Raw genomic sequence first — 23,816 nt, 5'->3', positions numbered from 1 at the left:
TCTTATACATTGTGAGTACTTCTAAAACTTAGTTTTTTATCCCTCACTTTTTTTTTTTTTTTTTTTTTTGCGCGTTATGTGGGCCTCTCACTGTCGTGGTCTCTCTCGTTGCGGAGCACAGGCTCCGGACATGCTGGCTCAGCGGCCATGGCTTATGGGCCCAGCCGCTCTGCGGCATGTGGGATCTTCCCGGACCAGGGCACGAACCCGTGTCCCCTGCATCGGCAGGTGGACTCTCAACCACTGCGCCACCAGGGAAGCCCTATCCCTCACTTTTTCAATCTGAATGAAAACAATGTGTGTAATAAAATTCTTGTTGGCTGATTATTAATTAGTATATACTTAGCTAATACAATAAAATTTACCATTGGTCAAAGTTGAAAATAAACAGGAATGTAGTGATGCTACTAGGAAACAAAAAAGGTGTCATCATTCTATTATTATTACAGTACATTATGTAAATTATAACATTTATTTTGAAAAACAGTTGATGATAATGATATTACCCCAAAAGAATTACCCATGTCTACTTCTGAAAATTTCTCTTATTTATTGTGTATTTTTTGTTATATAGTCACTAGTATTTAATTTACCATTTATACATTAATGGTGAGTTTTTAAAAAAACCCTCTATTGACGTGTTACAGTATTGATTTCTCCAAATAGCCTAATGGTCTATTTGAATTACCGGAAAACTCTACTGATCTTGTTCTGTTGACAAGCTTCTTTTTAATCAATCTTTCAGATACTCAGCAGTCAGATTATTACCAATCTCAGTTTAAAAGGATTTATGCTCTTCAATGCCAATTTACATTCAGGTGTAAAGTGTCAAAGAAAAATTTGAGTTCAGAAGTTGGTGGAGGCAATTCAATATTATTATGTTTAAAAAGAGATTACTGGTTATATTCATAGCCATTGTATTTCAACAGGATTCTGACTTGAAAATCAGGACACTAGTCAATTCTATAATGACACAGTAACTAAAGGACTATAGAGACAAGTTCACGGCAGATCAATAATATTACACAAACAATAAATTTCAATAATAATATAAACATAATATTTGAGAAACATTACCAAATCAAAGGTACGCCATTTTTCCACTAGAACACTACAAATATAATTTCAAGGACTGAAGAATTAAAAGTCTGATAAGAGATGAATATTATGAGTTATTGCATCCAACAGATCAGGAAAGAAGCAGATTTTTGAGCCTTTATTAGACACATCTGAGATACAAATATAGACTCTTAAATAAGATAAAATTTAACTTTAGTATATACCATAAAGTTCTATCTATGCCACTTAGAAAAAGACTAATGTGTAAACAAGGTCAGTGGCTTTTGGAAAGGAATCATAACTAGTAAACTGAAAATTGTCAACACAAAGCAACATGCTAGTCAAATACTCTTGACCCCGATAGAAGATTTTCTGCCACTTGCTATTGATATTTGGACCATCTGTAAAGTAAGAATGTCCAAATTAGAGTGAAAACTGCCAAGATTTTTATAACAGAAAATGTCTGTGATAAGTTTCAGTAGCAGTCCTCCTTCATGATAGAAACTATGAGGGAAGCAAAGAGACCTCTCCATGCAACATCTGTGTGTAACTCTCACTAGAGGGAAAAAAACATACCCTTGGCAGAGTGGTGGGCTATTAGGAGTCTCTCTGTAGTAACAGAAACTTGGATGAGGTGGTCTATTAAAGCCTTCTCTTCAAGTTTTAATGCGTTATGTGGTATCCTCTGAGTCATCCCATGAGTTTAGTGCCTGGCATGGGTCTAATTTCTGAAGTCAATTTTCTAATAAAAATATGCAGTTATTCTTTTTTTAATAACATAATTGTGGAAATAGTATAGGGTTTATATTTACATGAAATATGGTAAAGGCTACATTATATTTCAAGTGCTCTAGCATGTGTCTTCCTTAAGATATTATTTTACTTAGTACATAAGCTAACTGATCACTGGGAACTTAGTTTCCTCTGAGTAGTTGTTGCGTGGCAAAGAGACATATGGTTGCAGGCATTTAAATTCTTCATTAAAAATGTTTACAGGACGGAAAAAGTAATATACTCTAAAATGGGAAACATTATAGACAGTTGCAGAATTCAGCTCCAAAGACTTTTATATCATTACTTTACTACTTAGAAATAAACATTATGCCTAAACAAGTTGGTTATACAAACAACAAGTAACTCACTTCCCTGAGTAAATACTTAGGTTGAAAGTATTCCCCAAGCATTCCATTATTCTAATTTACATGGTGTGCAGGGAAAATGTGTATTTAAGCTTACAATTATATAGAATTTTAAAGAAGAAAGTTTTTTATTCTTTTAGTTGAAAAAATATAGATTATTTTATTTTGTTAGTTCTGTGGTTAAATATGACTGTATTGGTTGTCAGCAATTAAATAATTTGATTTTGATTTAGAATTTGATTTTGATTAATGTCCTGCCCACTTTAACAGTCAGAGTTGGCAATACAGTGTTCATTCCGAGGTGGGTAGGGGTAATTGCAGCGTTCCTCCTACCATCTTCTTCTGGTCCACTCCTGTTCATACAAAAGTCAGAATGAACTAAGAAAGAATGACTAAGCTAGACCAATAAATAGGCCAATTCAACAGCTCTTGGGGATACTAAAACCCCATCTTGTTTTTAAAAAAGAATAGTTTAAAACAATCCAATTCATCTAGAGGAGGACAATAAAAAGCAGTGGTTGAAATACTTACTGGTGAAAGAGGGAGGTGGTATTACTCTTTTTTTTTTTTCTCAAAAAAAACTTCAGAAAAAGTTCCAGGCACTATGCTAGATAAGCATTTGGATGAAGCACAGAGGATGATAGAATACCAAAGGGAGCTCTAAGGTGGTTAAGGGTGTAACTGATATTCACATTAGTAGTGGGATTAATAGCAGTAAGTCTCTTTCCTATTGGAATTTATGATCCAGTGACAATACCAAATAGAGAAACATTTCTTGATAGTCGGGGACAGAAATTTAATCAAGGGTATGCCATCAATTGAACTACAATTTTTCCACTTAGATTGCCTATCCACATCCTTTTAAAATAATGGTAAGCCCATATGTTACTCTAGGCATTGTTCCTTTTAGACTTCTTAGGCTTAATAAATATCTGTGAAATTTATTTCAGTGCCCAGATCTAGCTCAGTAGTCATGCCAGCAGTTCTGATGTCATAGTTTTAGAATATAGGTCAATACCAACTCGGCTTCTGATTTCTAAATATCTGAACTCCTTAGCATGACATTCAAGGCCATTTATGATCTTTGGGAAAAAAAAACCAAAACGGAATGTTTCTAATCTCAGCTCCAATTACTCTCATTAACCTTTTCTATAGTCCTGCCAAATAAATTACTCAATCGTTTTTTATTCTGAAGTTTTATATGGAGGTTATACAAAGCAATATTTTAAATAGATAGGAAAATTGATCCAGGAATATAAACAGGAAATTAACAAGAGAACTCCCCACACTCTGCTTCAACACACACGCACACACACACACACACACACACACACACACCCTTCCTCTAAACAAAATAAGACAACACAGCACAATAAGTTCCCATTCAACATCTGAAGAGACTTTAAAGTTAAAGAGATACAAATCAAAACATTGATTTCATTTTCACTTCACATTGGAAAATTATAAAATTTTTCTATTTTCCAGTGTTAACCAGAACATTAACCAGAACATTAACCAGAACATGAAAAGGAGACATTCTCATATCATACACTGTTAATAGAAATGCAGTGGGGTTATTTATTTGGGCAACCACTCTGGGGGTATATTTTTAATTGTTAAAATTATCATACAACCAATTTGACTTGTGTTCTATGGATCTTGTATATTGATTCATGAAAATACCATCATATTCAAGAAAAAAATCAGTTCAGTCATCCCCCCAAACTCCCTTATGCTATCACTTTATAGTTGCTCCTTCTCTTCCTCATAAGTCTGGGCAACTGCTGATGTTTTCCATCACTATAGATTCTAGAATGTCATATAAATGGAATCATACAGTATGAAACCTTTGAGACAGGTTTCTTTTCCTGAGCATAATGCCTTTAAAATCCAACCAAGTGTGTATGACAGTGCTACTCAACAGTAGTCTCTTTTGAAGAATAAAATTTCTTAATTTTGATCAAGTCCAATTTATCAGTTGTTTTTTAAGTTTCATACTTCCAGTATTCTAAGAAACCATTGTGTGCTTCAAGAAAGCAATAATTTTCCCCATGTTATTTTTAAAAGTTTTACAGTTTTAGATTTTGGTCTTTAATCCATTTTGAATTAAGTTTTGTGTGTTGTGTGAGTTGTGTTCTTCCCCGCAGCCCCACCCCCCACCCCCCGCGACTGGAATATCCAGTTTATTCAGGATCATTTGTTTTCAAAAGACTTTCCTTTCTCCATTTAACTGCCTTGATTCTTTTGTCACGACTCGGTTGAGCATACATGTATTCGTCTGTTTCTTGACTCTCTATTCTGTTGCATTGATCTATGGAACAGATTTTCAAAAATTTCAAACTGTCTTGATTATATGATAGCTTTATAGTAAGTCTTGAAATAAGGTAGTCTAAATCCTTCAACTTTGTTATATTCTAAAATTGCTTTGTTTACTCTAGAAGCTTTTTAAAACTTTCACCATTTTTCAGTTTTAAAATTTCTACTGTGTGTGTTTCTAATTTCAGTTTTGCTGATGTATAATTGTACACTTACCTTACAGTTTTATGTGTCATACATCATGGTGTTTTGATATGCATATAGATTGTAAGAGGATTCTGTCCATTGAGTTCATTAATACATCCATCTCCTCACATACTTATTTTTTTTTTTGGTGAAATTCTATACTCTTAGCAAATCTTAATTATATGGGACAGTGTTATCAAGTATAGTCACTGTGTTTTACATTAGATCCTCAGAACTTATTCATTTTACGGCTGAAAGTTTATATCCTTTTACTGCCCTCTCCCTCTCCAGCCCCTGACAACCACTTTTTTACTTTCTGGGTTTGATTTTCACTTTTAATTTTATTATTATTATTTTTTTAGATTTCACATGTAAGTGATACCATGTAATATTGTATTTCTTTGGTTTATTTCAGGTCCATACATATTGTTGCTAATGGTAGAATTTCCTTCTTTCCTGTGGCTGAATAATATTCCATTTTATACATGTATATACCCACACACACCATATCTTCTTTATCCATTCATCCATTGACGGGTACTTAGATTGTTTCCGAATCTTGGCTATTTTGAATAATACTGCTATGAACATGGGAGTGCAGGTACCTCTTTGAGATCTTGGTTGGCAGGTTTTTTCTTTCAGTACTTTGAATATGTCATGCCACTCCCATCTGTCATTCAAAGTTTCTGCTGAAAAATCTGCTGATGATCTTATGGGGGTTCACTTGTGTGTAACAAGTTGTTTTTATCCTGCTGCTCTTAAGATTCTCTCCTTGTCTTTAACTTTTCAGAATCTGTGTCTTAGTGTGGGTCTGTTTGGGTTCTTCTTATTTGGAATCTTCTGGGCTTCCTGGATCTGGATGTCTGTTTTCTTCCCCAGGTTAGGGAAGTTTCCAGACATTATTTCTTTGAATAAACTTTCTGCCCATTTCCCTCTCTCTTCTTCTGGCATCCCTATAATGCAACTATTGATCTGTTGGCTGATATCCCATGATTCTCTTAAGCTATCTTCACCCTTTTTCACTGTTTTTTCTTTTGCTACTCTGATTGGATGAATTCAGCTGCCCTTTCTTCAAGTTTGCTGATCATCTCGTCTGCTGTTGAATCCCTCTCTTGAATTTTTCAGTTCAGTTATTGTATTCTTGAGCTGTGTGACTTCTGTTTGATACTTTCTTATATTTTCTACTTCTTTGTTGTAATTCTCACTTTATTCATGTATTGTTCTCCTGACCTTGGTGAGCATATTTATGACCATTATTTTCAACTCTCTATTAGGTAAATCACTTATGTCCATTTCATTAAGGCCTGTTTCTGGAGTGTTATCTTGTTCTTTCGTTTGGAACATTTTCTCTGTTTCTTCATTTTCCTTGACTCTCTTGGTTGGTTTCTGGCCTTAGGTAAAACAGCCACCTCTCGCAGTCTTGATAGAATCATCTTGTGTAGAGTTGAACGCTATTATTTAGCCCAGTCTGAGCTCTAGGTTGTCTCTCGAATCTTTTGATTGTCTAAACTGCCTTTTTTGTTTCAGTGGCTCCCAGTAGTTGAAGGTGGGCCAAGACCCGTCATTGTCTTAAAGGAGAGGATCTCAGTCAGTACTTAGATGCAGGCTGATTGCAAGCCAGACCCTCAGGCAGCAGCTTTTGAAGTATAAAAATACACCTGTTTCAGAGGAGGACTGGAAAAAGGCCATTTCTCTCTGTTCCCTCTGTGTTGAGTCCTGGGGGATAGCCAGTTAATAACCATTTGTTTGTTATAATCCTGTGGGACTATATTGAACACAGGTTCTGCTTTGAGTGGGCCAGAGGGAGAATGTGGAGACGACACCTGCTGGCCTCATGGAGAAGCTGAGATTTGTGTGTGTCTCCTCCTGACTGTATATCACTGCACTGGGGGTGGGGTTTTTGGTAAGAGTGTGTCTCAGCCTTTCCCACCCATATCCATGTAGGTATGTTTTCATTTACCCAATGTGTAGGAGGCTCTTGGCTATTTTCTGGATTTCTTTCAGAGGAATTTGTTCCATGTGTAGCTGTTGATTTGCTGTGTCCACAAGACTAGGTCATTTCAGGAGCTTCCCATGTTACCATATTGGATCATAACTCCATGTATTCTCTTTGTAATGTCTATTATTCTGCTGAGAATGCATATTTTTTCATTCACTTTAAGTATTTTTCCTTTATCTCATGAAGCTCAGTTATAATAGACTTTTAAAGACTTCGACTAATAGTTCTAATATCTGGGAAATCTCAGGGTTTTTATCTCTTGATTATCTTTTCCGTTGAGATTTCCATTGACATTTTCTGCTTTTTATGTCAAGTCATTTTGGATTGTGTCTTGGGCATTGTTCAGACTCTGAGTACTAATATAGGTCTCTAGAAAATATTATTGTTTTCATGTTAACCAGGTCATCAACCTGGCTAGGGTTGTGTCATAACATCTGTTTGTGTCTTCTGTGGGCAGTCATTCAAATTTCAGTTAACTTCTCTAAGTCTTTTCTATGACGGTTTCGGTCTGTCTTATGAATGCATTACTGAGAGGTTAGGCTGAGCCTTGCATGGATTCATATACAGAATTAGGCAATCTCCTTGTGGAGGTTTCTCTCTTTCAGACTTCCTAACCACCCCCTCCCCCAACTGTCTGTCCATAAGGACTCTTTTCCTGATTATTCTGGACAAAAAAAGATGAATTTTCTATCCAGTTTTTTAAAGCCCACAATGACATGTTGCTCTGCAACTGGGATCTTTCTCAAGGCAAAGTTGGGAGAGAAGAAAATAACGTAACAGTCATTTCTCTAGGTTTTTCACTCCCCTGTACAGTCTTCCTGTCTCAGTTTACTTGTAGAATTTTCAGCCATGTAGTTAGTTGTTGGTTTTCTGTTTTGTACAGAATTTTTAGTTTCAATCAGAGGGAGGGATGGACATTAGTGTGCTATGCCATCCTACTAGAGCCAACCTCCTTCCTTTTTTTTTTTTCGGTATGCACGCCTCTCAGTGTTGTGGCCTCTCCCGTTGCGGAGCACAGGCTCCAGATGCGCAGGCTCAGTGGCCATGGCTCACGGGCCCAGCCGCTCCGCGGCATGTGGAATCTTCCCGGACCGGGGCACGAACCCGTGTCCCCTGCATCAGCAGGTGGACTCTCAACCACTGCGCCACCAGGGAAGCCCCCCCCTTCCTCTTTTGATTATTATTTTTAAAAATAAATGATAGGCACTATTTCTATAATTGGACCATTTTAATTAGGGATACATCAGTTGAAATCTAGATGTGCAGGTTGTAAATCTATTTATCTTTCTAAAATGGCCTCTCTTTTTCTTTCTCTATTTTAACCTGGATTTGAAATTGTTGGGCAAGTCAGAGCTATTTCAATCCCCTAAATACATATTTTTGTGCAATTTCCTAATCTTTTAATGTCATGTTTATCAAAAGAACTGCTCCATGATGATGCTTTTGCTAATTCTTTGTTAATTCAGACTTGCTCTCTGATGATTTAATGAATACTAAATAGAAAAGATTCTATTACTGTTTTGAACAAAGATTGCTTTTTTGCATTGTCTGCTGTTTGCTCTGCCTTTCACTTTAGTAAGCAGCCAGTTCACTAGTAGGGTCTGCCTCCTGTTCTTTCACACTTGATTGTGTTCATTGCCACTTACTGTGGGGTGCTCTCTTTAATTAAATCCTTGGTAATGGACTGACAGCTTACCTCACAACCAAAACCTACCTTAAATGCTTCATCAGTGTGTCAGATATTTATACTCTGCCTTACAGCTTCTCAGTCTACCTTTTTGCCATGGCTGTTACTGACTGCACACAATATAACCTAACAATCCCCATATTCCAAGCCTTAGGAACAGCAACTTCCTGCCTTTGCCTAGAGACCTACAACAACCTTGGCAGTGAATGGCTGCCTCACAAATGATGCTTATTGTCAACATTGTCCCCTCCCCTCCCCCAACTGACTCAAGATCATTAATTAGGACCAGATAATAGCACAGCCCAGAAGGAAACAATATACTGACCCAAAGGACTGTAAGGTCTGGCTAATGCATACCAGCTGGAACTGGGGAAACACATGTGGGAGAGGGTGTTGAGGGAATTGGACCAGAGAGGGGAGATATAAGGCTGGGTAGGGAGGAATGTATTGGCAGCAGTCTCCTGTGACTCATGGTTTAGTGTCCTGGCAAGGACAATTGGAGTTGGCCCTAATATGCTGCTGGGACTCCTTGAAGCATGGCCACAATTATGTGCAGTTAATTGGGTAGAGATTCTAGAACTGCCTTGGCAGAGTATTAAGAAAGGGATTTGAAGGCTTGAAGAGGGAAGCTTTTAGACTGGGTTGATTATGTGAGAACAGAGTACCCACTAGCTGACTAGATTCCTCGGCAAGGCCAGGAAGAAACTTCCTTCATTAAGCCATCAGGAAATAAAGTCCTGGTGAGTACTTGCATTTTTGAAAAGCTCACTGGGGGTTGTCATCTTCTACTGCTAAGCCAGTATTGACAGTAGGGAATATTGCCATTTAACTAGACTCTTTAGTATTAGTTGGATAGATAGGGTTCTAAAACAGAAAAGGATCAAATGGCAGAATTTACCTGATGGCCACAAGGTATAATATAGGCAGTAAAGCTAGAGTGGCAACCAGGAGCCTTGACTTGCTGGAAGCTGTGTCAGTGACTAATAGAGCATTATGTTTTTAGGAATGAAATAGAGAGGTAGCTGACTAGGGTTTCGCTTAACCTGTTTAGCCTAAAAATAATAATAATAAAAATCCAGGGCTGACAAACAGAAGGCTGATGTCAGCCATTGCAATGGAAAATTATCCCTCACCAGCTTCCAGACATAACCGAGTTCTCATAGTCACAGCACATTAATTGAAGCAAAAGCAGGTTCCCTATGACTGGCAAAGCACAATAAAATAAGGTATGCCTGTATAACAAAGGTTAAGTTGTGGGATCAGAATGAGTGAATACATGGCTTTTGGCAAGATTTGATAGGTAAATTAAGGAAATGAGGTTGAAATGAGCTAAGTTCAGGTGTGAAAATGTGCTACTAATATTCGCCTCAGTAATTCAAGTTAAACTTTACTTGGAATTTCTTTTATAGGGTTGATCATACTGTTTATTAATAACACAAACATTACCTCTGCACTTAGAATATAATCACATTCTTTTTCATTTGGTATTTATTTTTTGTTTATTCCTGGAAAACACAACTCTCCAAGGTTGGGGGTTAGGTATATTATGATTTCTGTTATTGGGGGGGTGGGTAAACAAACTGGCAGACGTCTCTGGATTTCTTTCTCCTCTTACTGAGCTTAATCTCTAACAATTTACTTGCAAAAATAATAACCAACTAAAAAATATAATGGCAAAAATTAATCATTTTTAGTAATGACATCAACAACAATTACGACAATATGTCAGAATAAACGTAACAAAAATGGCCAGGACCTATGTAAAAATGGTTGTAGAACTTTAGGAGGCACAAAAGAAAACATTCCTTGGTGGAAAAACCTCCACATTTCAAACACTTAAATCATCCCCAAATTAATCTACGCATTTAAGTATTTACATCTCTTTCAAGACCCCAGGTTCGTTTTTTTTTAAAGAAAATCTAGTATGATTATAAATTTCACCTGAAAGAATGGTAATACCCACTCCCCATTGGTCACGGGCTCCCACTCATGATGCCGTGGTGGATGTTACCCAGGAAGACTTTCACAAGCTGCTGCTGGTCTCAGCTAGGGCCAGATGCTGCTAGCTAATGCCTTCTATTTCTTTTCTTTCTAAGCCTCCTGCAGCTACATCTCATGGGAGAATCCAAGCCAGACTCTATGGGTAAACTGTAATTTTAGACTTTTACTCTGTAATACAGTAGAGAATACAGGTAGGATCAGGGATGATGTCAAGTTGAAAATAGATAATCTGGCATTGCATTCCACCTCTGAAAATTCTGTTGTGTGAGTGTGGCAGGTGGTATTTTCTCAAAATGGCCACAATAATACCTTCTAACCCACATAGTCTTCTTACAATGTGACTTAAATACTCCCCCTAGTAAGAAGTGGTGTCCCTATTTCCTCCTTGAACCTAAAAGAGCTTGTGACTACAGTGGAAGTTACTGTATAACTTTTGAAGCTGCATGATGAACAGTGATATAGCGGCTACCTGGCTCCCTTGAGACACTCCAACCACCATTTTGTGGGGAAGCTTAACCCTCCCCACGTGAGGCATGCTTCACTGGGGATTGTCAGCAATTGAGAATTACACATATGGTCAGGTGTTTGCCTTTCCCTTTGATGTCAAATACATTGCTACTACCTGGTTCCCTTCTGTCCTTAGCAAATATGGCTTCCTTGGGATCCTGGAATAGTATAGAAAAGATAAAGACTAATGTGGTCTGCAAAGTCTTAGAAAATTATTAACCTCAGGATATCACTGCATCATGGATGCAAACAGCATGATATTTCAGCCCTCTCAAAGCAAAACATTTTTACAAGGTTTTGTAAGTCATACTGACTTACTGCGTAGTGAAGTCTTTCATAATATCTTCTGGAATTGGCAATTATCATCATAAAAAGCGTCCTTTCCTTATGGGCATACAGGAAGAACTAACTGAAGGAATAAGCCTAAAATGAGGCCTTTTTGTACAGTTTCCTGGTTCAGATTTTTGTCCTAGGTCTCATATGTGTAAGCTCTTGGCATCTTATAATATTCAACACTTGCTCATTAGCTTTGGAAGATATCCTAGGTGAATCTGGGTAATTCCAACACTTTGCAGTCGCAGGTACCCTGAAGTCCAATATATCCTGAAAAAAGTTTAGATGAGAGGAGTTCCTAGAATTTGTTATCAACAGATGGCTCTATCTACAATTAAGGAAATTAAGGTGGTGGAAGCCTATGTAAATAATGTCTAGGAAGAGAAAAAAGAAGAGGGATAGAAGTGTGTGCACACATTGTGCTTGAAACTCAAACGTTTATTGAATTAAAGGATGAAAGAGTAAAATGAAATACCCACTCCTTTCTCATCTGTACTCTAGGTATCCAATGTAGAGCATATCTGTCATTTTAATATCTACTCTTAGAGCATTTGTAGATTCCTTTTGCTCATGCTTTAAATTAGTGTTCCTAAATGTATGGTGAGGCTAAAGCTTAACATTTTGAGATACTGATTTTCACATGCAGGTGCATTATTAATAAATGAGTGATATGTATATTGTGGCTAAAAAACAAAACATTTCAAAGAGCTAGTGCTCTTCCCTCTGATGTGGCCCCTTCACACCTCATCCTGTCTAGCAAGCCATATGTATTCCATTCCTCATTTAGAGTTTTCCTAAGAGTTCAGTGACTTTTCCTTCAGTCCACAATGTAGCAGCCCTCTCCTGAGCCTCTGAGCCCTTCAGCACTTCTGTCCCTCTGTGCCATTTTAGATTGACCTTAACAGAACAAATTGCTTTTGCAATTCTGCTCCACAGAGTTGAGAGCTGTCCCCAGTCAGCTCTCAGCAGGCATGCCACCAAAAGGCTAAAGTGGTTGCTTGAAAGGTGCATATTGGATTGAGAGCTGACATGGTTGGTCATTTGAAAGATATATGCCAGAAATCGTGCTTTATGCTGAGTTTGCCTCATATACTCAATAAAAAGAAATGATCAGGAGCTTAGTTATAACTAGAAATTGTATCACAAGAATTCAGATCAACAAAGTCCATTACATTTTTCTATTTATGCAATATTTATTTCTTGAGATTTTTACTCTGAAAATAGTCACATCGTCAGAAAAGTTAGCATTTGGCTACATTTGCTTTATCCTTTTTTCCTTTCTTGCTTCCTGTTTTTTTCCCCTAGAATTTATCCCTGATTACTTCAGCATACATTTCCTAAGTGTAAGGACATTCTTGTACATAATTTCAGTATTTTATCACACCTAAGAAAATTAATGATACTTTCATAATGTCATTTAGTATTTAGTGCAACCCAAACTTTCCCAATTGCCCCCAAAATATTTTTTTTCCTTTCTCAAACACTTTTCTTCAGAGAAATATCAGGAGGAAAAATAAGAATATTTTCATCTTGGTGATACCTTCCAATGTTGTCTGGATGGGATTCCTCTCCTTCTCTATCTTAGATTGTGTTTTCATCTCTTGTTTCTACACACAGTTAAGACTAGGTGACTAGAAGGCAGCCATGATGTGGGTTTGTCATCTTCTGTGCAGGAATATCTGTGTATGTTAACTGTCTCTATGTAGGGAGGCTTGAGAAAATGATGCATGATGCCTGTCCTCTGACTGCAGAAGAGGGGAAAAGACCTGATTTTTATTCCTAGTGCTCTGGGCACATTTGAGCACTTATTTTAGATTTACCTTGATATAACAAGTTGGTTGTGCAGTTCCTCTCCGCAGATTTTGAATCTCATCAAACTGCTAACAATAAACATTTTATATCTGGAGGCACTTCGGATATTTGTGGCGTTTTTCTTTATATAAATTGAGAAGTATACAGCTTTACTCCTTCTCATTGCTGACTGCAGTGTTTTTTAAAGCGTATGCTATTTTTTCTTTGAATCGTTTTTTTATTTCAGTTCTTACTTTTGAAAGTGTCAGTGTCCCCCATACCTTTCTTTCTAGATGCTTTCTAGAAATGGTGCATTTCCTCCTCGGTAGAAAATTTTCCTAAAACCAAAAGCATGCTATTGATGTCTACTTTTGTGATGTGTGAATTTTACTTTTCAAAGCCTTTTAACAGATTTTTAAATTACAAAACAAAGAAGGAGAGCAACTGCTACTTTTAGAATAGAATCATTTGGAGAACTGTCAACAGGTTAATTTGCAGGGGAAATTAATGGTGAGGCTACTGGACTGTGAAAATAAAAGAAAATTTGACTGGGTTAAATATTCAACTGTGACCTTGTAGAATAGCCCTTCAATTTGGCACTGAAAAGACAGACCAGTGACCCAAATTGGACTCTTCTTAAAAATTTTCTTTGGACTAATGGAGTTAAATTGTGATTTTGCTGAGAACCATCCTTTCCAACTTAAGGGCAAGAATGTTCTTTCTAAGTAGGCCCAGCTTTGGCTTGTGTAGTAACTGAGCCTCAATTAGAACTTTCTACTTTGAGTATGGTAATAGGATTAAGTGGGAAGCCCTTAAGAGAAGCAAATAATAAGAGCAAATATAAGCTTGAAATATAATGATGCACATTACATTTTAATATAATACTTTAATGAAACTAATGATATTTAAGCTTTGGCAAATGTATTATGGCATTTCAGCATCTGAATGGATTATTTATTCTCTAGTGCTGTGTTAGGTACACAAATAAAATCTCATCTTTGTAAACACTTATTAACTTTAATACTAAAACTGAGTTCTACTAGAAAAATGTGCCTAATTTATACGGAAAAGCATGTGGAGAACGCGCTTCACATTTCAAAAGATCTCGGCAGGACTGTAACTTGTCTTGTTATTCATGAGTTTGGGATTTTACAAGCCAAAGAATGGCATCCAACTTCACATGATGAGGATACTATTCTGCAACCTTCTAGGGATGATGTCATACTTCTCCCATAGCATCAGCTCCTCAGAGACTACACGCCATTAATTGAAACCTTTGAAGCTTCATTGCAAAACATGGACTAAGGGCGTTAGAACTTTTCCGTTTTACTCAATAAGCAGTGGTGGAACATCCCTCTTACTAGGTGAGGTACTACGAAATAAAACCTCCATCATCTCCCTACCCTGACCTTGGCATAATTGGGCATTAAAAGCATGTGTAATCTTAATGTGCAAGACACAGTTTAAAATGTTGGCTGCTGATAGGAGCTATAATGTAGACTGTTAGAAATGCCCTACTCCGACATCCAACCCCCAGCTGGCTGGTCCTTTGTGCACCGGCTGGTTTCTGCAGCAAGTAGGTATTACCCTCTGTCTCCTTTCTCCTACATCACTAAGCTGTCTACCTTGACTGATGCATAGAACTTCCACAGGCTCACTGAAGAGTTTAAAGGAGAAAAAGTTCCTCCTGGTCATGAGAGACTTCATGACACTAATCATTCCCTAGTAGAGGCATGGAGGTGGAGCTTTTGCTGTGCCTGCTGCTTAGATAGAAAGCTTGACCTCCTTGAGCTGCTAGTGTTGCATCTGAGGCTATAAATCTGTTTAGCCTGGCATTTGCGTGTTGCCCCACTTCTTATTTCTTGACACAACGGGGCGATCTGCGGTCCCTATCTGGGAATGTTGCTGAGAGCCCATTAAATAAGGCTTCTCAGGTTGCGCTCCTTTATTTACATTCCCAGACTAGTGTTCTCTCCATGCAAGCACCAATCTTCCTTTGTGTTAAAGATGGGAGCCTTTGCTTTCTCTAATAATAGGTTTTAAATCAGGAGTAAGAGAACTTTAACTCAGTCGGTGTGGAGGGCAGAACATACGGTGCGGTGAATAAACAAAAACCTAGAAGGCTTTTGTCAGCCTAAAATACTCCCTGCCATTGTGTTTGATAAAATAAAAATAATTACAGCAATGGCTGACGCTTGTTACTGAAAACCTGTAATTTCTAACAGCTGTGGCATGACCATGACAACACCAAAACACGTAAAATAAAATGTTTCTCTGAACTGAGATTGCCCATATATGTAAATATCCTACTTACTGTACCTGCTTTTTTAAATTAGTGATTTACCTGAAACACCATTAAGCTTTATACATTTTCAAAAGTTTTACCTTTTGAGCTTTTAAGAAATTTTGAAGCCAATGAATTCTTTAAATAAATAAATTAATATGGTTTGTCATAATATGTAGTTAGATGAGATTGGTCATGCCATGGTTCATATTATACAGATGCTGCAAATCTAATATTAACTAAACAGTTATTCAGTAGGCAGAAGTTTTCCCTTTTCCCCAGCATTAGTACCATCAAGGAACGATAGAAGGAGAGGGGTTACATAGGTGATTTTCATAATAACCAACTAGTATCTTACCAAGTTTGCATTTCCACTGCCATTACAGTCTATTAAGAGGAAGAGTAGATCCCCTGCAGTTCACTCTTTTACACTTTGACAGATTTTATATTATTTAACATTATTTGCTAAATAAATGCCTACTAAGTGCAAGGAAGACACGGTGCTTTGTCTCAGGGAGAGTAAACGAATCAGGTACCTGCCACAAGGAACATCTAATTTATTACATGTTAACTTGAAATAAGAACTTTAAGACTGGAATATAACTATATAACTATAGGTATTCAGAGGTGACAGTTTGCAGTTTGAGACAGGAAAAGCTTCCAAAGGAAGAAGCCAGGACTTATGTGGTTGCAAGTGATGACAGAAATCTACCCTGGTTAGTTTAAAAGAAATGTGATTTATTTTGCTGCAGTTGTGCAGATACTTAGGAGTCAGAGTGAGGAGGGGGACAGGGCTTGTATAGAAAGAGAGCAATGTTTCTCAGAATTAAAAGGAGGTGTTCAAGGCAGACAAACCCATGGGTGGGCATTACACACCTGGTATTTAGCTGTCTCATTGATTTCAAGAGGCAGAAATAAGGAGGCAGGGAGGGAATCTAGGGGAAGAAGCGGTAGGGGCAAGAGTGTGCACTTGGGAGGCTTCAGGGAGAACACACATTGTTCACTTGGGTGAGGCAATCATGTGCGTATTTTCTACACTTCCAACTCAGGGCAGAATCCGAATTTGGAGACAAAACTTTTCTCATAGGTAAATTTGTATCAGAATGTGATTATATTCCTTTAATTCCTTTTTTTCTCCAGCAGTTTCTGATATGATATATGTAAATGTAAAATTATGTGTCTATCAACAAAATGAATTAAATCCTTCCTGAGTTGGTGTGAAATCATAAATATGTTTGAAAACAATACCACATGCTGATTTTTTCATAAACAACTTGATATCCCTTCATAGCTTGGATGGAGCTGCTCGGCTGCTTGGCCCAACAGGGAGGAAGAGAAAAAAAACACAATATCGTGGCCTCTGGTCCTGAAAGAAAATACTGGTTGATTAAATGCCAGTTGGTTGTAAATGATAACCCACATAAACAGTGGGAAGTCATTATGCTTAAGCAGTGAATTCTAATTTAATTTTATGGCTTTTGGAAATAAAATTCCCTTGGCCAGTCAGCAGAAGCTAAGGAACGGTGACTGAGCTGAGTGTTGGAAAGGCTGTAATCCTGGTAGGCCAGCTCTGAGGTGACCTACCCCTGCAGTAGGTAACTGTCTACCTAGATTCTTTCCTCATTCTCCTAATGGTTTAATTTTATTGTGTAATCACCAACGTATAGATCCTACATTCGTACAAAAGCCACACCACCCAATTTGTGTTTGATGTCCATGAGTTTTAGTTGTCTGTTGTATTGCTATACGGAAAAATTCTTCAAAACTTAGTACCCTTACATCTAAGAAGTTTGTCTGTCAGGATTCCATCAGGGGTTAGCTGGCTGATTCTTCTGCTTCATATGATATCATGTGGGGTCCCTTGGTGGTACCCAGTTGGTGTCTTGGCCAGTTTGAAGAAAGCAAGACAGCTTCACTCACAAGCTTGGTGTTTTGATGGTGGCAGTTGGAAGGCTGGGCTCGACTCTTTTTCTCCATGTAGTTGTAGGACCTCTTCATGTAGTCTCTCCAGTGGGATTATGAAACGTCTTACAAGGAGGGTCAGGTCTCCAAGAGACCAATGTGGAAGCTGCCAGTCATCCTAAAGGTTAGGTCTGAGGCTGAAATAGCATCACTTCCACTGTGCACTGTTGGTAAAAATAGTCACAAGGCAGCCCAGATTGAAAAGGAGGGTAAATAGAATTTACCTCTTGATGAGAAGGATATCCAAGAATCTGTGGTCCTCTTCAATCCACCCTTTCACGCACAAGCAGAATATACTACAGAAGTGAATCTAGCAGAAAACCAAAACTGTGAATATGTATAGTTACATGACCTTTACAGGTCATTGGAAATTTTTTACTTACGGTCAAACTGTTCCTTCGTCTCGGTGAACAAATGCAGTCCTGCTGAACAAGTGCTGTCTAGAGCAGATTATCACTGGGTCAAAGAACAAAAAAGTAAGAGACCTTTATAGATTTCTCCCTATGAAAATCTGATGTACCGAACTGGTATTTCACTAGTGCCTTGGCCTCTATTCCTTTTGTAACTACTTGGATTGCCCTCGTCATCTAAGGCAATTCCTCCTCAATTATTTGCTCAATATGCACATTCTTGGCTTTTCTCAAACACTAAACTGTATGGCTTTTTTGTTGGATGTCGTAAATGTGTACCTCAGGCAACAGATGCAATACACCCTGTTGTCCTGGCAGCACACATACTTGAAGCACCACGGTGCTTCTCCGAACCCTGTTAAGATTGTCTGTTGTGGCACTGACTGACAGTAAGTGCGATAACATGAAAGATGCCTTTTGGCATTGATTTGGCTTTACAGTCAGAAGACAAAAAGGGATTACCTTTCAGCATCGTGTGCTGGGGTTGTTGATCTAATCTGATCTACACAGGGTCTCATATAATGATGCAAGTTGTGTTAGGCAGGCATCTGGAACTGTCTGGCTGGAAGAAAGTTACTGAAAATCAGAACACGTCAGGCAAAATTAGCGTAGCAGTCAAATGGTGCCAATACAGGTGTAATATTGGCTGACTGCTAGAATATGTCACGTAGCAGCACAGTCACACTCAGTCAAGGAAGAAAAAGTTACATAGACAAGGTGTGAGAACAGAAAATATCAGAGACTATTGATTAGATAGCCTTGACAGAGGTGAATTTATTCAAGCACTTACAAAGCCTCCTGAGATTCACTTCTCAGTATTTTAAAATGTTTTGTATCAGAAGAGGAAAGACAAAATGAGAAGTGAAAGGTAGTTTCTAAATTTTACTTTTGGATTTCCTTCTCTGCTTCTGTGCTTCAATTCAATAAGTATTTATTGGGAATCCACCTACACTGTTGGTGGGAATGTAATTGGTACAGCCACTATGGAAAACAGTATGGAGGTTCCTTAAAAAACGAAAAATACAACTGTCATATGATCCAGCACTTCCACCCCTGGGTATATATCCGGAGAAAACCATAATTCAAAAAGATACATGCGGGGGCTTCCCTGGTGGCACAGTGGTTGAGAGTCCACCTGCCGAAGCAGGGGACGCAGGTTCGTGTCCCGGTCCGGGAAGATCCCACATGCCGCGGAGCGGCTGGGCCCGTCAGCCATGGCCGCTGAGCCTGCGCGTCCAGAGCCTGTGCTCCACAACGGGAGAGGCCACAGCAGTGAGAGGCCTGCGTACCGCAAAAAAAAAAAAAAAAAAAAAAAAAAAAATACACCCCAATATTCATTGCAGCACTCTTTACAACAGCCAAGACACAGAAGCAACCTAAATGTCTATCTACAGATGAATGGGTAAAGAAGATGTGATACATATATACAATGGGATATTACTCAGCCATAAAACAAATGAAATAATGCCATTTGCAGCAACAAGGATGGACCTAGAGATTATCATACTAAGTGAAGTAAGTCAGACAAAGACAAATATCATATATCACTTATATGTGGAATCTAAAAAAGTGATACAAGTGAACTTATTTACAAAATAGAAACAGACACACAGACTTAGAAAACAAACTTATGGTTACCAAAGGGGAAAGATGGGGGTAGGGATAAATTAGGAGGTTGGGATTAACATACACACACTACTATATATAAAATAGATAATCAACAAGGACCTACTGTATAACACAGGGAACTCTACTCAGTACTCTGTAATAACCTATATGGAAAAATAATCTGAAAAAGAATAGGTACATGTATAACTAAATCACTTTGCTGTACACCTAAAACTAACACAACATTGTAAATCAACTATACTCCAATATAAAACAAACAAAAACAATACAGTAAGTACCCTACACACAAACCTTCAAGTTGAGAACTTTTATATATATATATATATATATATATATATGTATCTTTATTGGTGTATAATTGCTTTACAATGTTGTATTAGTTTCTTCTGTACAACAAACAAAGTGAATCAGTTATATGTATATATATATATGCCCATATCCCTTCCCTCTGGAGCATCCCTCCCACCCTCCCTATCCCAGCCCTCTAGGTCATCACAAAGCATCAAGCTGATCTCCCTGTGCTATGCAGCAACTTCCCGCTAGCTAACTATTTTACATTTGGTAGTGTATATATGTCAGTGCTGCTCTCTCACTTCGTCCTAGCTTACCTTTCCCCCCATGTGTCCTCAAGTCCATTCTCTACATCTGTGTGTTTATTCCTGCCCTGCCACTAGGTTCATCAGTACCATTTTTTTAGATTCCATATATGTGCATTAGCATACATTATTTGTTTTTTTCTTTCTGACATACTTCACTCTGTATGACAGACTCTAGGTCCATCCACCTCATTACAAATAACTCAATTTCATTCCTTTTTATGGCTGACTAATATTTCATTGTATATATATGTGCTATATCTTATCTATTCATCTGTCAGTGGGCATTTAGGTTGCTACCATGTCCTGGCTATTGTAAATAGTGCTGCAATGAACATTGTGGTGCATGTATCTTTTTGAATAATGGTTTTCTCAGGGTATATGCCCAGTAATAGGATTGCTGTGTCATACGGTAATTCTATTTTTAGTTTTTAAAGGAACCTCCATACTGTTCTCCATAGTGGCTGTATCAATTTACATTCCCACCAACAGTGCAAGAGGGTGCCCTTTTCTCCACACTGTCTCTAGCATTTATTGTTTGTAGATTTTTTGATGATGGCCATTCTGACTAGTGTGAGATGATATCTCATTGTAGTTTTGATTTGCATTTCTCTAATGATTAGTGATGTTGAGCATCCTTTCATGTGTTTGTTGGCAATCTGTACATCTTCTTTGGAGAAATGTCTATTTAGGTCTTCTGCCCATTTTTGGATTGCGTTGTTTGTTTTTTTTGATATCGAGCTGCATGAGCTGCTTCTGTATTTTGGAAATTAATCCTTTGTCAATCACTTCATTTGCAAGTATTTTCTCCCATTCTGAGGGTTGTCTTTTGGTCTTGTTTATGGTTTCCTTTGCTGTGCAAGAGCTTTCAAGTTTCATTAGGTCCCATTTGTTTATTTTTTATTTTATTTCCATTACTCTAGAAGGTGGGTCAAAAAGGATCTTGCTGTGATTTATGTCATAGAATGTTATGCCTATGTTTTCCTATAAGAGTTTGATAGTGTCTGGCCTTACATTTAGGTCTTTAATCCATTTTGAGTTTATTTTTGTGTATGGTGTTAAGAAGTGTTCTAATTTCATTCTTTTACACGTAGCTGTCCAGTTTTCCCAGCAATACTTATTGAAGAGACTGTCTTTTCTCCATTGTATATTCTTGCCTCCTTTGTCAAAGATAAGGTGACCATTTGTGCATGGGTTTATCCCTGAGCTTTCTATCCTGTTCCATTGATCTATATTTCTGTTTTTGTGCCAGTACTTTGTAGTATAGTCTGAAGTCAGGGAACCTGATTCCTTCAGCTCTGTGTTTCTTTCTCAAGATTGCTTTGGCTATTTGGGGTCTTTTGTGTTTCCATACAAATTTTTTGTTCTAGTTCTGTGAAATATGCCATTGGTAATGGGATAGGGATTGCATTGAATCTTTAGATTGCTTTGGGTAGTATAGTCATTTTTCTAAGGTTGATTCTTTCAATCGAAGAACATGGTATATCTTTCCATCTGTTTGTATCGTCTTTGATTTCTTTCATTAGTGTCTTATAGTTTTCTACATATAGGTCTTTTGCCTCCTTAGGTAGGTTTATTCCTAGGTATTTTATTCTTTTTGTTGCAGTAGTAAATGGGAGTGCTTCCTTAAATTCTTTTTCTGATTTTTCATTGTTGGTGTATAGGAATGCAAGAGTTTTCTGTGCATTAATTTTGTGTCCTACTACTTTACCTAATATATTGATTAGATTTAGCAGCTTGGTGGCATCTTTAGGATTTTCTATGTATAGTATCATGTCATCTGCAAACAGTGACAGTTTTACTCCTTTTCCAATTTGGATTCCTTTTATTTCTTTTTCTTCTCTGATTGCCAAGGCTAAAACTTCCAAAACTATGTTGAATAATAGTGGTGAGAGTGGGCACCCTTGTCTTGTTCCTGATCTTAGTGAAAGTGCTTTCAGTTTTTCACCATTGAGAATGATGTGGGCTGTGTGTTTGTCATATGTGGCTTTTATTATGTTGAGGTAGGTTCCCTCTATGCCCACTTTCTGGAATGTTTATCATAAATGGGTACTGAATTTTGTCAAAAGCTTTTTCTGCATCTGTTGAGATGATCATATGGTTTTTATCCTTCAGTTTGCTAATATGGTGTATCACATTGATAGATTTGCATATGTTGAAGAATCTTTGCATTCCTGGGATAAACCCCACTTGGTCATGGTGTATGATCCTTTTAATGTGCTGTTGGATTCTGTGTTTGCTAGTATTTTGTTGAGGATTTTTGCATCTATGTTCATCAGTAATATTGGCCTGTATTTCTCTTATTTTGTGACATCTTTGTCTGCTTTTGGTATCAGGGTGATGGTGGCCTCGTAGAATGAGTTTGGGAGTGTTCCTCCCTCTGCTATATTTTGGAAGAGTTTGAGAAGGGTAGCTGTTAGCTCTTCTCTAAATGTTTGATAGAATTCACCTGTGAAGCCATCTGGTACCAGGCTTTTGTTTGTTGGAAAATTTTAAACCACAGTTTCAATTTCAGTGCTTGTGATTGGTCTGTTTATATTTCCTGTTTCTTCCTGGTTTGGTCTCAGAAGGGTGTGCTTTTCTAAGAATTTCTCCATTTCTTCCACGTTGTCTATTTTATTGGCATATAGTTGCTGGTAGTAGTATCTCATGATCCTTTGTATTTCTGCAGTGTCAGTTGTTACTTCTCCTTTTTCATTTCTAATTCTGTTGGTTTGTGCCTTCTTCCTTTTTTTCCTGATGAGTCTGGCTAATGGTTTATCAACTTTGTTTATCTTCTCAGATAACCAGCTTTTAGTTTTATCGACTTTGCGATTGCTTCCTTCATTTCTTTATCATTTATTTCTGATCTGATCTTTATGATTTCTTTCCTTCTGCTAAATGTGGGTTATTTTTTGTTCTTCTTTCTCTAATTGCTTTAGGTGTAAGGTTAGGTTGTTTATTTGAGATTGTTCTTGTTTCTTAAGGTAGGATTGTATTGCTATAAACTTCCCTCTTAGAACTGCTTTTGCTACATCCCATAGGTTTTGGGTCGTCCTGTTTTCATTGTCATTTGTTTCTAGGTATTTTTTGATTTCCTCTTTGATTTCTTCAGTGGTCTCTTGCTTATTTAGTAGCATATTGTTTTGCTTCCATGTGTTTGTATATTTTACAGTTTTTTTTCCTGTGATTGATATCTAGTATCATAGCATTGTGGTCAGAAAAGATGCTTGATACAATTTCAGTTTTCTTAAATTTACCGAGGCTTGATTTGTGACCCTCGAGAGATCTGTGCTGGAGAATGTTCCTTGTGCACTTGAGAAGATTGTTGTTTTTAAATGGAATGTTCTATAAGTATCAGTTAAGTCCATCTGGTCTAATGTGTCATTTTAAGCCTGTGTTTCCTTATTTATTTTCATTTTGGATGATCTGTCCATTGGTGAAAGTGGGGTGTTAAAGTCCCCTACTATGATTGTGTTACTGTCAATTTCCTCTTTTATGGCTGTTAGCATTTGCCTTATGTATTGAAATGCTCCTATGTTGGGTGCATAAGTATTTACGATTGTTATATCTTTTTCTTGGATTGATACCTTGTCCATTATATAGTGTCCTTCCTTGTCTCTTGTAATAGTCTTTATTTTAAAGTCTATTTTGTGGGATACGAGAATTGCTGCTCCAGCTTTCTTTTGATTTCCATTTCCATGGAATATCTTTTTCCATGCTGTGACTTTCAGTCTGTATGTGTCCCTAGGTCTGAAGTGGGTCTCTTGTAGACAGCATATATGTGGGTCTTGTTTTTGTATCCATTCAGCCATTGTGTGTCTTTTGGTTGGGGCATTTAAACCATTTACATTTAAGATAATTATTGATATGTATGCTCCTATTGCCATTTTCTTAGTTGTTTTGGGTTTTTTTGGTAAGTCTTTTCTGTTTCTTGT

Source organism: Globicephala melas, chromosome 7 (genome assembly GCF_963455315.2).
Source record: "Globicephala melas chromosome 7, mGloMel1.2, whole genome shotgun sequence".
NCBI classification, from domain to species: Eukaryota; Metazoa; Chordata; class Mammalia; order Artiodactyla; family Delphinidae; genus Globicephala; species Globicephala melas.
The sequence above is the reverse complement of the archived record's forward strand: the minus strand, read 5'-3'. Positions refer to the sequence as shown.